A 17,325-nucleotide genomic window follows, 5' to 3' on the forward strand; every position below is an offset into this window, starting at 1 on the left:
GTTCAAATGTCTGTTTTGTTGTTTAATGAGTAAATAATTACTTGATACATAATTGCGTGAAAGGCTAGCTAGACAATTTAATTGAAATGTTTTTAATTTAAAGTTCGATTATTTGATCCAAATAATGGATAACACATAGCATCTTCAATGAGATGTCCCAGAATGGCAGCGACCCACAAAATGTTCTATTCTAAAAACCTGAAGTAAGTTTAGTGAAGGAGGAGCCTATTCAGGCTCTACACTGTCGGATCAGGAGAGTATACCCCAAATAATAATAGATTAAGTACCTGCAAAACCGACCCAGACCTAGCTTCCTCTTCATTTTGCTCAAGAATCCACAATTCGGTTTCCCTCACTAGGCGGAATTCCACTATACACTAGTCACAGTCTGATCTCGTTAAAAGGCATGATACCCTCAAGTATCCTCATGCACTGGTAAGTATGTACGTTTATATAGTGATACTGAATACATATATTCTGCAGAATGGGCGCAGGGGCTGCAGGCCAAGCTCTGTGTCCAATCCTGTACTGCATGACCAAAGGCCATAAGCAGGGAAGGGGGGGGGGGGGGGGGGGATGCACGCAGCAGGTTAGGCACAGGACCTGGTGCACATGGCGAAATGCTGTGCACAATGGAGGATGGATTCCAGTAGCACACTGGGCACAGGTACTGCGTCCAACACCTGCAGCGCACAGCCAAAGGCTGTATGTAGGAGATGCTGGATGTTGGACCCGGCCTCGTGGCGTGGCCCATCCAGACCCGTAGCGACACCAGACTGACCTCTACACCCCACATGACCCTGATTAACATAGCCTACCCGACCCAGTCCACACCTGGTCCCCCACAGAACCCGGGGCTACCCACGTCCTTCCCTCCATCTTCCTGACACCGGGCACCCTTCCCCCTCCATCGGCCTCGCGGCCTTCAGTGACCCGGCCCCGCACCCCAGATAGCCGCCCTCAACCGAAGCGCAACCCCGGCCTAGTCACGCCATGCCGGCTGGGGGGAGAGAGAGCTCCTGGTGAGCAGGAGAGGGAGGAGTAGTGTCACTCACACCTGGCCTCCTCTCAAGAGAATAGTTTCTATCACCCCTCCGGCCACCCTGAGGGCTGGCCCCATGCCTGCTGCGTGTCTGGGATCCCTCCCGACCCCGCTTGGAAAGGATCAAAGGGCCGCGTGGCAGGAACCCCCAACAAACGACCCCCAGGCGCTAAGACCCCTGCCCGTGAGGACTCCGGACATCAAAGAGGAGTCGACCTATAACAAGGGGCGCTCTGGGACCCTCGGCAGTTGAATCCGGGAACGGAACGAGCCCTGCTGACGTGGTCGCGGCTGAACGAACATCCTCCCAAAGTCCGACAGAACTCTTGGAACCTCGGTGAGCCCTGCAGACAGCGTCGCGGCTCCACCTGGCAGAGACGAACTTCTGCCTAAAAACACCCGAGCCCTGCTGACGTGGTCGCGGCTCCCCTTGCACCCTTGAGAACTCTGAGCCCTGCTGACCGACTTGCGGCTCCTTGAAGATTGTCCGACCTCCAACACCCATACTCGAGTCCTGCCGACTTGGTCGCAACTCAAGAGACATTCTGGTCCGGCTGGACCCCAAAGATCGCATCGTATCCCCCGGCTCGAGGATTGAGAGCCGTGCGCCGGATATGCACCCGCATTGACCCAGATCCTAAGACTGTCCCGCTACCCCTACCCCAACCGAGACTTTATGAGCCCTTGCTCTACTTGTATATACGCCTCTGCGGATCATAAAGGTCCTGATATTTCCAGATAAAGAATACATACTTCAGAATCTACGGTGTGGTGTCTCTGTGTTGCATGGTGCTAAATCAGTGTGTACGATCTTAGGTACAGGACCCAGCCCTGAGGGGGTCTCCTGCCGGTGCTCGGCTACCTCTCCCGGGAAAGGTGGGTCGCAGGGTGGTCAGGTACATATTCTGTCCTTCCCGGAGGCCGGCCCTTCTAACATTGGTAAAAACAACAATTGATGGACAGAATGCAGAACAATGTCATACATTCACCCCAGTACAGAGATCTGGGCCTAAATCCATCGTTTTTTTGCTCACCATGCCATTCCAGTTTGAACCCAGCCATATGCAAATCAGTCTTGACCCTGTGCCCCATGGGAACAGTCCTGCCCGAACTGCCAAGCCAGGTCCTCCCTGGACTGGAAACAAGCATCCTAGGACCGGTTTCGGGCTTTCAGCCCTCGTCAGCCAGGATAGCTTGATTCCAGTGGCATGGAGAGCAAGGGACTCACGTCTGAGCATACCCTTTCCACTCGGGGTGACAAATGCAAAAACAACAATTGATGGACAGAATACAGAACAATGTCATACATTCACCCCAGTACAGAGATCTGGGCCTAAATCCATCCATCTCTTGACTGGGGGAGAATGTCTGCATTGTCAGCATTCCGTCCATCATTTGTGTGTTGTAACGCTTTTCGCCCTAAGTGGGATGGGTATTCCCAGACGTGGGACCCGTGCTCACTACGCCACTGGAGTCAAGCTATCCTGGCTGATGACGGCTGATAGCCAGAAACCGGTCCTAGGATGCTTGATTCCGGTCCAGGGAAGACATGGCTTGGCAGTTCGGGCTGGACTGTTCCCATGAGGCACAGGGTCAAGACTGATTTGCATATGGCTATGTCTAAACTGGGGTGGCGTAGTGGGCAAAAGAACGATGGATTTAACCCAGATCTCTTGACTGGGGGAGAATGTCTGCATTGTCAGCATTCCGTCCATCATTTGTTTGTTGTAACGCATTTCGCCCTAAGTGGGATGGGTATTCCCAGACGTGGGACCCGTGCTCACTACGCCACTGGAGTCAAGCTATCCTGGCTGATGACGGCTGATAGCCAGAAACCGGTCCTAGGATGCTTGATTCCGGTCCAGGGAAGACATGGCTTGGCAGTTCGGGCTGGACTGTTCCCATGAGGCACAGGGTCACGACTGATTTGCATATGGCTATGTCTAAACTGGGGTGGCGTAGTGGGCAAAAGAACGATGGATTTAACCCAGATCTCTTGACTGGGGGAGAATGTCTGCATTGTCAGCATTCCGTCCATCGTTTGTTTGTTGTAACGCTTTTCGCCCTAAGTGGGATGGGTATTCCCAGACGTGGGACCCGTGCTCACTACGCCACTGGAGTCAAGCTATCCTGGCTGATGACTGCTGATAGCCAGAAACCGGTCCTAGGATGCTTGATTCCGGTCCAGGGAAGACATGGCTTGGCAGTTCGGGCTGGACTGTTCCCATGAGGCACAGGGTCAAGACTGATTTGCATATGGCTATGTCTAAACTGGGGTGGCGTAGTGGGCAAAAGAACGATGGATTTAATCCAGATCTCTTGACTGGGGGAGAATGTCTGCATTGTCAGCATTCCGTCCATCATTTGTTTGTTGTAACGCTTCTAACATTGGTGGCAGCGACGGGATCCGAACCCGCAATCTAGAGATCGTACAGCGAACGGCTGACGCACTACCGAACAAAGACGGCAGAAGAAACCACCATGAGCACCACTGAAACCGACGCGAGTGCTACGTTTTGTGTACAGCGGTTAGGAGAATACACACACAAGGAGCTGAAACAATTTTGCAGACAACGGAAGATCGCTACCACTGGTCTGAACACCAAGGAAGACATGCAACAAGCCCTGAAAGCCTGGGTGGAGTCCGGAGCCTCCCTTCCCCGACTGGACAAAGTCGGTGAGGAGACAGAGCGGCCGGACGAGCTCAGGAACTTCCCGAGAACAAGCAATAACCCCCAGGCACAAAGCAACGCAGCGGATGGGGGCTGGTCCCCGGAAGACGTCACAGACAGGGAAAGGGACCGAAGTCATGAACTGGAAATGGCCAAACTGAAAATAGAAGGCGAGATAAGGCTAGCCGAAAAGAGGCTAGCGGTGGAACAACTCCGAGTACAAGGAGATCTAGAAGAAAAGAAGTTGCAACGGGAGCACGGGGGGCCAAGAACCCGCACCCCTGGGAGAGCCGAAAGTCCACATCCCCAAGGATGTGGTCAAAGAGTACTATCGAAATGATGACATCCAGCAGTGGTTCAAAGCCTACGAGGTAGCCATGACCTCCCACCGCGTCCCACAGAAGGACTGGGGGGCCGGGTTGTGGGGGCGATTCCTGAGCGAAGGACAGGACACCCTCCTCGACCTACCGGCCTCTGTGCAAAAATCCTACAGCCACATGAAGGAGGCCCTCCTCACGAAATATGGCCTCACCCCCGAAATGTATCGGCAGCGGTTCCAAGACTGCCGAAAGATCCCAGGCACCACCTGGGTGGAATACGTAAACTTTTACAGCCGAGCACTGGAAGGGTGGATCAAGGGCAGCAAGGTAACCACCTTCGAAGAACTGACTGACCTTATTGCCTGGGAACACTTGTCCACAAACTGTTTTGTAGAACTGCGCCAGCACCTGCTCGACAGCAAGCTCGCAGACCCGAGGAAGCTGGCCGTCGAAGCAGATCGCTGGGTGAACACCCGGGTCCCCCGGAACCCCGTAGGAGACTACCCCCGCAGCCATCAAGGACCTCCCCGTCAGAGATGGGGGGGGGAGATTCAAGGGAAACAGAGGGAGTTCCCATCCGGGCCCCCGCGTAGCCCCCCGAGTAACCCACCCCCGGGGTTCCCAGCTCCTCCGCCAGGCAGTACCGCCCCCCCCCAGGTAGACAAGGACCCCGGGTGAATATCACATGTTTCCGCTGTCAACGGCTAGGGCATTACGCCAGCGACCCTCAGTGCCCCATGGCCCAGAAAACCCCCACGACAGCTCCCCCAGCCCGACACATGGCCACCGTAACCCTAGGGGAGGAGTTTGAGGACCCCGAGGGATGGGAACCTGCAGCCATGGCCCTAGTCTCTCTAGGAGATCGAGATATGGTTCCCGGGGCACCCCTACCCGCAAACACCAAGAAGTACCGCCAGCTCGTAAAGGTTAACAGCCACCCGGTGGAGGCCCTTCGTGACACCGGGGCGAGCATCACTGGTGTCCTCAGCCACTTAGTCCAGGCGGACCAGATCATCCCAAATGTCTTCTGCCCTATGATAGCTTCCGACAACACTGAGAGTTTGTGTAAGGTGGCCTTGGCACCATTCGAATGGGGGGGGAGTAACCGGAACATTGCGGGTGGCTGTCCGAACCGCACAACCTGTAGACTGCCTCCTGGGAAACGACCTGGAAAGTTCCCCCTGGAGACAGGTCGAGCGCAAGACCCACCTCGGGATGATGGGTCTACCAGAATGGGTGTGCGCAACCACCCAATCCATGGAGGCCCGACTACCCCCCCGCGGGGGAGTCGAGGACAAAGCCCCCAGCACCACCTCCGTTGACAAAACCGGAGACGACCCCGTTGAACCTCACGACCTATCCCCAGGAGGAGAACCCCTCGTCAATGACGGACCCGTCCAGCCCGACCACGCGCAGATCACGGAGTTAGGTGATCTGCCCGAGTTGGCCCAGTGGCGCCACGAAGAGGGCCCCTCCCGAGATGAGTTCTGCCAGCAAAAAAGGGACCTGTCCTTCCCTGGTCGGACCCCGGCAGCAGGCCGAAGCCCAAGCCGCGGGCGCCCAAAAAGGAACCCACTTATTATATTGGGAGAATGACCTCCTGTACAGCGAACAGCGGTCTGCCGAGCTAGGGTCAGCCCGGGTGCTGGTGGTGCCCCTACGCTTTCGAGACTTCCTCCTGGGCTTGGCCCATGATGTACCCCTGGCCGGCCACTTGGGCCAGGACAAGACCTACCACCGCCTAGTAACGCACTTTTATTGGCCCAAAATGCGAGCCCACGTAGAGGCCCACTGCAAGTCCTGCCTCACGTGCCAGGCCAGTGGTAAAAGTGGAGGGAAGTGCAAGGCTCCCCTCCAACCCTTACCAGTCGTCAGTACTCCCTTCGAGCGGGTCGGAATTGACATCGTGGGGACCCTGGATCCCAAGACCGCCCAGGGTCACCGCTTTATCCTCGTCCTAGTGGACCATGCCACACGATACCCGGAGGCCATCCCCCCCTCCGCACCGTCACGGCCCCCGTGGTGGGCCGGGCCTTAATGGGGATCTTCTCCCGGGTAGGGTTCCCCCGAGAGGTCGTGAGCGACCGAGGCACCAATTTTATCTCAAAATATATGAGATCCCTGTGGCAACAATGTGGAGTATCTTATAAATTCACTACCCCTTACCATCCCCAAGGCAACGGCCTAGTGGAACGGTTTAACCGGTCTCTGAAGGGAATGATCATGGGTCTCGAGGAGCCCCTGCGACGTAAGTGGGACGTCCTTCTCCCCTGCCTCCTGTTCGCCTACAGGAAAGTCCCCCAGAAGTCCTTGGGGTTCAGCCCGTTTGAACTACTGTATGGGCACCCAGTCAGAGGTCCCCTGAGCCTGGTCAAAGAGGGATGGGAGACGGCACCCCGGGACCCACCGCAGGATGTGTTCCGGTACCTGTTGACCCTCAGGAACCAGACTCAGAAATTCCGAGAGCTGGCCGAGGCCAACCTCGAGGCGAGCCAGGAAGAAATGAAGCGCTGGTACGACCAGAATGCCACTCTGGTCGAGTTTCAGCCCGGCCAGCAGGTCTGGGTGATGGCCCCAGTGAAGCCGTGCGCCCTCCAAGACAAATGGACCGGGCCCTTCAAAGTGGTAGAACGAAAAAGTCAGGTGACATACGTGGTGGACGTCCAGTCCCCTCGGAACCCCCTACGGGTCCTCCACGTGAACCGCCTCAAGCCTCACTTCGTGCGGACGGAGTTGAGCTTGCTCCTGGCCACAGACGACGGGGCGGAAGAGGAAACGGAGCCTCTCCCTGACCTCCTGCGGGCCAAAGAAAAGGACGGCTCTGTGGAGGGGGTGATTCTCTCCCCCTCCCTCACACCCCAACAACACGAGGACTGCCGCCGGCTCTTGGGTCAGTTCTCCGACCTATTCTCCCTCGTCCCCAAGGTCCCCGACTGGTGCATCCACGACGTGGACACCGGAGACAGCGCGTCCCCGACCAAGTCCGGGCCTGCATCCAGGCGGAGGTCTCGAAGATGTTATCTCTAGGGGTGATCGAGCCCACAGACAGTCCTTGGGCCAGCCCGGTGGTACTGGTCCCGAAAGCAGCTGCCCCTGGTGTTGCCCCCGAACTACGGTTCTGCATGTACTACCGGGGGCTCAATGCGGTCACCCGAGCGGACGCTCACCCTATCCCCCGCGCAGATGAGCTCATTGACCGCCTTGGGTCTGCTCATTTTCTCAGCACCTTCGATTTGACCTGCGGATACTGGCAAATTGCGCTCACAGAAGGCGCCAAGGAGCGGTCCGCCTTCTCCACCCCGGATGGGCACTATCGCTTCAGAGTGATGCCCTTCGGGATGAAAAATGCCCCGGCCACCTTTCAGAGACTGGTGAATAGAGTCCTGGCCGGGCTGGAAGAGTTCAGCGCCGCCTATCTGGACGATATTGTGGTATTCAGTTCCAAATGGGGTGAGCACCTCCGGCACCTCCGGAGGGTCTTGAGGGCCCTGCGCCAAGCCAGCCTCACAGTGAAAGCCAGCAAATGCCAGATTGGGCAAGGATCGGTGGTCTACCTGGGGCACCAGGTTGGCAGCGGGCAGGTCGCCCCCCTCCAACCTAAGATTGACGCCATCCTGGCCTGGGAACCACCAACCACCCAAACCGAAGTCGGCGCCTTTCTGGGCCTCACTGGTTACTACCGGAGATTCATCCAAGGTTACGGCAGCCTCGTAGGACCCCTCACGGAGCTCACGTCCAAAAGACAACTTAAAACGGTGCAGTGGACCCCTGCCTGCCAGGAGGCGTTCGACGCACTGAAACTCGCCATGTGTACAGCCCCTGTGCCTCCAAGCCCCCGATTACTCCAAAGAGTTTGTGGTGCAAACGGATGCTTCCGAGCATGGCATTGGAGCCGTCCTATCCCAGCTCAATGAGAAGAGCCTGGATCAGCCCGTGGCCTTCATTAGCCGAAGGTTACTGCCCCGAGAGCAACGATGGAGCACCATTGAACGCGAGGCGTTCGCCGTAGTCTGGGCTCTAAAGAAACTGCGAACCTACCTCTTCGGAACCCACTTCCGAGTCCAGACGGATCATCGACCTTTACGGTGGCTCATGCAGATGAGGGGAGAGAACCCCAAACTGCTACGATGGTCAATCTCCCTTCAGGGGATGGACTTCACAGTAGAGCATCGCCCTGGCACCGACCACGCCAACGCTGACGCCTCTCCAGATTCTTCCGCCTCAGCGAAGGGAACCCCCAAGAGCATGGGTAGTTCTCTTCGGCCTTCAGCTGGGGGGGGACGCATGTTGGACCCGGCCTCGTGGCGTGGCCCATCCAGACCCGTAGCGACCCCAGACTGACCTCTACACCCCACACGACCCTGATTAACGTAGCCTACCCGACCCAGTCCACACCTAGTCCCCCACAGAACCCGGGGCTACCCACGTCCTTCCCTCCATCTTCCCGACACCGGGCACCCTTCCCCCTCCATCGGCCTCGCGGCCTCCAGTGACCCGGCCCCGCACCCCAGATAGCCGCCCTCAACTCAAGCACAACCCCGGCCTAGTCGCGCCATGCCGGCTGGGGGGAGAGAGAGCTCCTGGTGAGCAGGAGAGGGAGGAGTAGTTTCACTCACACCTGGCCTCCTCTCAAGAGAATAGTTTCGATCACCCCTCCGGCCACTCTGAGGGCTGGCCCCACGCCTGCTGCGTGTCTGGGATCCCTCCCAACCCCGCTTGGAAAGGATCAAAGGGCCGCGTGGCAGGAACCCCCAACAAACGTCCCCCAGGCGCTAAGACCCCTGCCCGTGAGGACTCTGGACATCAAAGTGGAGTCTACCTATAACAAGGAGGTCAGTAATAACAAATTATAAGTGTTCAATGTGATTAAATAGGCATTTGAACCTCCTTAAAATGTTTCTTGGTACATTGTTTTTCTAAATGCTTTGTATTGAATGATTCTGTATGCTGGGACCACTGCTCTCATACTGCTCAATACCCAGGTCCCAGCGACTTTATATGGGTTTACCCTTTATTTTGACTACCTATAACAAGGGGCGCTCTGGGACCCTCGGCAGTTGAATCCGGGAACGAAACGAGCCCTGCTGACGTGGTCGCGGCTGAACGAACATCCTCCCAAAGTCCGACGGAACTCTTGGAACCTCGGTGAGCCCTGCAGACAGCGTCGCGGCTCCACCTGGCAGAGACGGACTTCTGCCTAAAAACATCCGAGCCCTGCTGACGTGGTCGCGGCTCCCCTTGCACCCTTGAGAACTCTGAGCCCTGCTGACCGACTCGCGGCTCCTTGAAGATTGTCCGACCTCCAACACCCATACTCAAGTCCTGCCGACTTGGTCGCAACTCAAGAGACATTCTGGTCCGGCTGGACCCCAAAGATCGCATCGTATCCCCCGGCTCCAGGATTGAGAGCCGTGCGCCGGATACGCACCCGCATTGACCCAGATCCTAAGACTGTCCCGCTACCCCTACCCCAACCGAGACTTTATGAGCCCTTGCTCTACTTGTATATACGCCTCTGCGGATCATAAAGGTCCTGATATTTCCAGATAAAGAATACGTACTTCAGAATCTACGGTGTGGTGTCTCTGTGCTGCATGGTGCTAAATCAGCGTGTACGATCTTAGGTACGGGACCCAGCCCTGAGGGGGGTCTCCTGCCAGTGCTCGGCTACCTCTCCAGTGAAAGGTGGGTCGCAGGGTGGTCAGGTACATATTCTGTCCTTCCCGGAGGCCGGTCCTTCTAACACTGGACACCTGCAGCAGGTTAGCCACAGGGCTTCCCACATGCCAGGCTTGTGGCCGCAGGCAGTGTGCAGCAGGGGTTGGGTTTCCATGGCAGGTTGGGAGCAGGGCCACAGGCCATGCACAAAGAGGGTTGACAACTAAGTACATCACAAAAAACTAGAATTCACTGAAAACTACAATAAAAAATGATTTATGTTTCTGGCTCAAAAGTGTAAAACCATTGAAATTTGCCAGTTATGTTTCCTATTAAATGTAACACATGGCATAACTCAAGGTCGTCTGCCATGCACCAAACACCTTCTTGCCAGTAGCACCATCACACAAAAACAATCAACAGGAGAACATAATGCCAGACGAGTGTAAGTTATGTTATGTGTTAATAAAGTTAACTGCCAACTTTCAATGGTTTTACACTTCTAAGCCAGAAACATAACGAAGTTTACCCGTATTTTTCTGTGAATATATACAGTGGTCACTACTGTGATGTTAAAGTTAGGTCAGATTTTACATAGAAGGAACATTTATTGTTTTACTAATAACGTTGGCACTGTTTGAAGAATCTTTACATAACTTTACCAAAAAAAAGTTAATCCATTACGGCTTCTTCCTGGAAAGTTTCAGGCGATCCATAATGTAGGAGCAAAGAAAAAACAAGCATTGGCATAGCCAATAGGTCTCGCTTTTGGGACCTTATAAGTATTTAGTTATGCAGCACAATATCCTTGGTGCAACAACAACTGTTGCATGGCTAAACACTTATAAGGTCCCAAAGGCGAGACCTATTGGCTATGCCAATGCTTGTTTTGTTCAGGCAGGGACACCTTCCTGTACAAACACAATCCTTTGAGGCATTTTCCTTTTTGTAAGTTTGCTTCAGAATGCTGCACCCTTAGAAAGAGGAAATAAAGAGGAGAAATAAAGATATTTCTCCTTGCTTCTCTTTTGCGCTGCTTCGCATTACACCAGATTTACCAAGCAACCCAGGATGCCTCTGTGTAGCATGGTAAATCTCATTCTAGATTTTCCGTTGCCCTGCATGGAGCAAGGGTGAAGCAAAACTTTAAATAATCTGGGCCTAAGTAATGCAACACCATACAGCGCTGCCTTGTGTTTCTTTGCAGCAGGCAGGCGTTACGTGGGTGCAGCAGAGCGTTCCCATGCATCCACCCATGGATTTTGATGCAAAGCCAGATTTACAAAGATTTTAAACCTTGGTTTCTGCCAAAACGGTGCGCTTGCCCAACAGAGGCATAGCAAGGAGAAATATCTTTATTTCTCCTTATTAATTCCTCCTTCCATGTATGCTGCATTCTGTAGCACACATGGAAAGAGTAATTTGCCTTTAAGGATTGTTTTTTTGCAGGAAAATATCCCTTCCTGCACAAAAACAATCCTGCCGGTAATGTAGGCACCCTTGCACTATTGTGCCAGGTTGCCTGCATTGGCTCTAGGCGGTCCACAGTGCGCCAGTGCAAAGGGGGGAGCAGAAACACTCCATATCTTTGTAAATATGGAGCATTTCTGTTCTGTCCCTTTCAGGCAACGCAGTGCAGCAAGTTCCTTTGCCTGAAGTAACATTAAATGTGCCTCATTGTCTTTACTTAAGAAATAACTAACACATGAATTAATATGGGAAATCCTATTTCAAGACTTGGATTTCCAAGTACAATATACACTTTGCCAGAAAAGAGAAGCACTTAAGAAAAGTTATAATTTTAAATAAAAAATTATACATTGTTAAAAAAGGTGCAGTTGAAATATCACACATTGAAAAGGTTTAAATGTATATTGTTTGAAGAATCACTTATGCATGCATTACACGTATTTTCGGTGAAGAAGAAGATTGGGGCATAAATTAGGCACCGTAACTATGGGATCTTTCTTGCCCTTTGGCACCCCTGGCAGAGCCTATCGTGCATCTGGTCTAGTAAGCCATGAAAGCATGAACACAAAGTAAGCATTGCTCCAAGAGGTCTGTTTAACTTCTGTAGTTTTTTAATGCATCTCTTTGTTCCATCATCAGAAAATAGAAGGATATTTGAGGGCAAGGTGTGGGAGTGGAATTTAGCCCTAAGATGCCACCGGGAGGCAGGCGCGCAACGCCCATTGGGCTCAAAGGGCTTCAGCCCCCCTGTGTGTGTCAGCCCGGCTGAGACAGCATCCCGAGCACACACACAGCCACACCCGAGTACTTCACAGGTCTTTAAAAGACCATTTGGTTGTTAATGAGGCCTTGTTGTTTTTCACCCCTTCTTTAAAGCCCCTGCATCTCCGCTCCGACTGTTGCTGGAAGAATCATATTCCCCCCCCCCCCCCCCCCCCCCCGAAATGTTCTCTTAGCGCCCCCTTCCCCCTCCTCGAAATTTGACTCTAGTTGTACGTCTGCCGGGAGGTCTGGGGGTGCGTGACTCCAATTGCGCTATCTCTTTGATTTTGGTGAGTCAACGTCCGTGATCAGCTAAGAGAAATCTTTAAGAAATGTTGCCTGTTGCTTGAAGTATACGAATAGTTGAGATCACACGTGGAATATGTTTCTATTTGCCAAAATGAGACCTATTATTTGCAGAAACAGCCATATGAACAAGTTACTTACCTTCGGTAACGATATATCTGTAAGAAACGTTTTAGATTCCTTACCTTAGAATATCCCCAGGCGTCAGACTGGATCCGGAAAGTTTTCGCTAGCAGTACCTCTGCGCGTCAGTAGGTGGCGTTGTGCGGCTCCGCGTCCGCCGCTGGTGTCGTATGTGCAGAGATGATGTCACGGAGACTACTTAGGCGCCACCCATGCGCGCTGATGTCAGTTCTGTACACAACTTTCCACGCCAGGAACGCGGAGCCATGCAAGACACTGACCACTGGTGCATAAAACTAGGGCCCTAAAAGGGATGACCTTAACCCTAGAAATCAGTTCGCAGAACGGGAGGATTAGTGGGGCGGTAAGGAATCTGACACTAACTAATGTTTCTTACAGATATATCGTTACCGAAGGTAAGTAACTTGTTCATCTGAAAGAAACACAGAAAGGAAAGGAGGTTTAGAAGAACTTCTGAAAGAGGGGCAGAAAGGGGATCCACAGCCTTCGCTGTGCACCATGCCACAAAAGTATTCCACCTGCAGGCGTATACCTTTTTAGTGGAAGGACGCCTGACTGCCAAGATAACATCACAGACTTCGGCAGGAAGGTCAAAAGCTGTCAACTGTCGTCGCTCAATCTCCACGCATGGAGGTGGAGGCTGAACAGGTTCGGGTGAAGGACCGTCCCCTGCTGCTGCGACAGAAGATCCTCCCAAAGAGGCAGTCAGATCGGAGGACAGATTGCCAGACTGAGTAGCTTGGGATACCATACTCTTCTTGCCCAATCCGGAGCCACGAGAATGACTTGGGCCCGGTCGCGCCTGATCTTCTTCAGCACTCTGGGCAGAAGTGGTATAGGCGGAAAAGCGAACAAGAGACCGCAACTCCACTCGCGACGAAAAGCGTCTCCAAGCGAGTGACGCCTTGAAAATTCCAACGCGCAGAATTGATGACATTGCGCGTTCTCTTCGGTGGCAAATCTAACCAAGGCTCTCTCCACTGCAGAAAGAGACCTTGCACCACGTCCGAGGTCAGACACCATTCGTGATCCAACATGCATCTGCGGCAGAGTTCGTCCGTCCTGGCGTTCAGGGAGCCGGCCAGGTTTTGAACCACCAGAGACATGCCCCGATGTTCCAGCCATGTCCAGAGACACAGAGCCTCCTGACATAGGGTCCACGACCCCACCCCGCCCTGTTTGTTGCAATACCACATGGCGGTGGTGTTGTCTGTGAACACCTGCACTACCTGTCCCCGACAAGAGGGAAGGAAGGCTTTCAGAGCAGGTCGGATCGCCCGCAGCTCCAGAAGGTTGATATGGAGCCGGGACTCCGCCGGAGACCAGAGGCACCTGATCTCCGCCTCTCCCGTGTGGCCACCCCATCCCAGGAGGGACGCATCCGTCACCACTGTGACCTCCGGTTGGGGAAGGGAGAGGGATCTGCCATTGACCCAATCGTGGTTCGTGAGCCACCACTGCAAGTGTCGTGCAGTGCCCTCCGAGATCTGGACGTGATCGGACAGGTTGACCTGATGCTGTGCCCACTGGAACTTCAGGTCCCACTGCAGAGCCCGCATATGCCATCTGGCATGATGTATCAGCACGATGCAGGAGGCCATCAGTCCCAGGAGCCGGATGGCCATCCTGGCTGAAACCCAGGATAGAGGGTGAAAGAGCGGAATCATAGCCTGAATATCCCGGATCCACTTTTCTGGAGGATAGACCCAAAACTGCGCCAAATCCAGAACCGCTCTGATGAATTGGAGCTTCTGAGAGGGACAAAGGTGTGACTTCGGCACATTGATGGAAAACCCCAGCAAATGCAGGAGGTCGGCCGTAGTCTGGAGGTCGGAGACGACCGTTTGGGGCGAGCCCACCTTCAACAACCAGTAGTCTAGATAGGGGAAGACTGAGACCCCCGATCTGCGCAGATGATCTGCGACCACCGCCATCACTTTCGTGAACACCCGAGGGGCGCTGGTAAGGCCAAACGGGAGCACGGTAAACAGAAAGTGCTCGTGGCCTACCATGAATCGCATGTAACGTCGGTGGGCCGGCAGGACGGGAACATGAAAATAGGCGACCTGCAAGTATAACGCTGCCATCCAGTCTCCTGGATCGAGAGCAGACAAGACCTGAGCCAAAGTTAACATCTATAACTTCTCCTTCTGGAGGAAGCGGTTGACGTTCCGGAGGTCCAAGATGGGATGCAGACCCCATTTGTCCTTCTTGGGGACCAGAAAGTAGTGGGAATAACAACCACTCCCTACTTCTAGCCCAGGAACGCACTGGATGGTCCCCTTGGCCAAGAGGGCCGTGACTTCCTGCTGGAGAAGTGCCAAGTGTTCCCCCGACATGCGGTGGTACTGAGGTGGCATGGCTGGAGGGGTGGACTGAAAGAGAAGGGAGTAACCCTTGCGGATGATCTGCAACACCCACTTGTCCGAGGTGATAGCGTGCCAGTGGGGGAGATGATGGCGGATCCTGCCACCCACTGGCGTGGGGTGCCCCCCAAAGCTCAGATTAGGAGGGTTTGGAGGTAGAAGCAATGTGGCGGAGGTGGGCTGACCCCAACACTGATTTCCAGACCCGCCCCTACGGGAACCGCGCCCACGGCCGCACTGAGGCTGGTTCTGCACAGGCTTGCTGAAGGAACGTGCCTGGCTGCCCCTTCCGTTGCCACGAAAGGAACGAAAACCAGGAGCAGCTGGGCTTTTCGTGGAAAGACTTAAGGACTTGGCCGTGGCCCGCGAGTCCTTAAAACGCTCCAGCGCACTGTCGGCTTTATCACCAAACAGACGAGTGCCATCAAAGGGCATGTCCATGAGCGAGCTTTGGAAATCTGGCGAGAACCTGGTAGATCTCAACCAGGCGTGGGGACGAAGCGCCATGGTGGTAGAAATTACTCTACTTAGTGAGTCCCCGGTGTCCAAACCACACCGAATGGCGAACTTAGCCGCATCTTTACCCTCGGCAACAGCTTGGGACAGCACAGCTTGGGTCTCTTCAGGACACTGAGGCAACACCTGTGCAACTGTATCCCACACCGCTTGGGAATAGCGGCCCAATAGGCATGCGGTGTTCGCCGACCGCAGCCCTAAGCTGGCCGAAGAGAACAACCGCTTGCTGAACTGCTCCAGCGTCTTAGAGTCCTTATCCGGCAGAGCCGTGGGAAAAGCACTCTGGGACGTCGAAGAGGAGACATCAATGCCGCCGGCCTCCTCTAACTCATCCGCCCAGTCCTGCTCAGAGTCACACTGACGAGCAAGAGGGTTCTCGGACCCCTCCCAGTCGTCCTCCACCTCCGCCATATGTGGTACAGACCACGGCAACAGGGCAGGGGCCTGGGAAGGAACAAATGGCGACGAGAACGGCGCCGGACGGGGCCGAACCGGTGCCGTGTCCCAATGAGGATCCCAGGTAGGAACAAAATTGTCCTGGAAACTGGGATGGGGCAGAACAAATGGCACCGACTGCGGCGCCGGAGGCGGAGCCAGCAGCGCAGGATCCTGCGGCGCCGGAGCCGGCGGCGGCGCCGGAGCCGCCGGCGGCGCCGACAGGATCCTGACACAGGACCGCGGGGCCCAAGGGCGCGCAGGCGGGAGCCCGATGCCTAAACAGGCGGTCCATGGTAGCAAGAAATTCTTGGACCTGTGCGGGAGTCGCCGACGACCCGGATAAGGTGGGTAGGCCGCGAGACTCCAGGGATCCAAAGGAGCCACAGGGGCAGAACCCCTGTCCCCCTCGTCCACATCCGTGGACCGATGGGGGGATGTCGGAGAGCGACAATGCTTCTTCGACTTCTTTTTGTGTTGTCTGTTACCAAATCAGAGGGTGAAGGCTTGGAGCCTGAGGAGCGATGATGGTGGCCCCGCGAACGTTCTCTGGGGCAGCCCCAGGACCGTGAACGGCGCTGGGACGAGTGCCGGACCTCAAGCAGCTTCCGGCGCCGCTCCCGCAAGGCCTTCGGGGCCATGGCCAGACAGACCATACAGGACCGGGAGTCGTGGTCGCTCTCCAGGCAGTACAGACAGACGTCGTGGGGGTCCGCCACCAGCATATTGCGATGGCAGGCCCCTCAAAACTTAAAACCAGGCAACCCTACGTGCACCAGAGTAGACTCAAGCTTACAGGAGACAAAAGCCTCAAAAAGATAGTCAAAAAGTGACTAAGGTACGTGCTCTAACCGGATCTGCGCTTACTGCCGCGGAAAAAGAAAGAACTGACGTCAGCGTGCATGGGTGGCGCCTAAGTAGTCTCCGTGACGTCATCTCGGCACATACGACGCCAGCGACAGACGTGGAGCCGCACAACGCCACCTACTGACGCGCAGAGGTACTGCTAGCGAAAACTTTCCGGATCCAGTCTGACGCCTGGGGATATTCTAAGGTAAGGAATCTAACACTAACGTGTTTCTTTCAGATATAAGATGTGCATGCACTAGAACTCATAGGCCATAGCACTAGCTGGGAGGCAGCAACAGATCTCAGTACGTGATGAGAGGGGCCGAGCACTGGTTGCAGTGTATATAACAGGAACAGAGAAAGAGCGAAGAACCGTGTTTTATGTATGTTTGCAATCTTTTTCTAGGTTTTTTTTTTTTTATGCATACCTAGCTGGGATTTGATACTCTATTTTTGTTATGCTATATGTATTTGTAATCTAAAGAGTATTTGCAAAACTGTGCGGACCAGTCATTGAAAATCAGAGCTGCCACACCATGCAGGTGCTAGGCTTTGATTAGTCCATGCGAACATGAAACCTGCAGGTAAGGGAGCTCCATTACCGAGGTCTCGCCCCTTCAAGTTTTAGAATTAAAGCAAACAACATGGGAGGACAGAAGAAATAAAGCACAGGATCACCGGGCGTCTCTTTTCCTGTCAGCCAGTCCGGCTCTCTCCTAATGCTATTTTGCTCTAAAACGGCGATAATGAGGATCTCACTGCAGTGCTTTGCCATGAGTATTGAT

The 17,325-nt window shown here is 54.4% G+C and overlaps 1 protein-coding gene across 1 annotated transcript in view; it reads right to left on the reverse strand.

The window, feature by feature from the left end:
• Positions 1-17,325, reverse strand: part of SHPRH (SNF2 histone linker PHD RING helicase) — a 763,974-nt gene that overhangs the window by 125,687 nt on the left and 620,962 nt on the right. The window lies entirely within an intron of this gene.

The sequence above is a fragment of the Triturus cristatus genome, chromosome 6, assembly GCF_964204655.1.
Source record: "Triturus cristatus chromosome 6, aTriCri1.1, whole genome shotgun sequence".
Lineage (NCBI taxonomy): Eukaryota > Metazoa > Chordata > Amphibia > Caudata > Salamandridae > Triturus > Triturus cristatus.